The sequence below is a fragment of the Juglans regia genome, unplaced genomic scaffold, assembly GCF_001411555.2.
Source record: "Juglans regia cultivar Chandler unplaced genomic scaffold, Walnut 2.0 Scaffold_13502, whole genome shotgun sequence".
NCBI classification, from domain to species: domain Eukaryota; kingdom Viridiplantae; phylum Streptophyta; class Magnoliopsida; order Fagales; family Juglandaceae; genus Juglans; species Juglans regia.
Window position 1 is genome coordinate 1 of NW_023343943.1, and position 209 is coordinate 209.

Sequence of the window (209 nt, forward strand, 5' to 3'; positions counted from 1 at the left end):
AGACTCGATGATTCGCGGGATTCTGCAATTCACACCAAGTATCGCATTTCGCTACGTTCTTCATCGATGCGAGAGCCGAGATATCCGTTGCCGAGAGTCGTTATCTATCATGGTAAAGATGTCACCAACAACGCGCACACCGTTTCCGGGGCGCCCGTGGTTACTCCTTGTTTAAGTTCCTTGGCGCAGACCGCGCCGGGGTTCATTGT

General features: G+C 52.6%; 1 pseudogene; it reads right to left on the reverse strand.

The window, feature by feature from the left end:
* LOC118345073 lies at positions 1–99 on the reverse strand (annotated as a pseudogene; the record flags this gene model as incomplete).
* Positions 100–209: the final 110 nt, after the last annotated feature.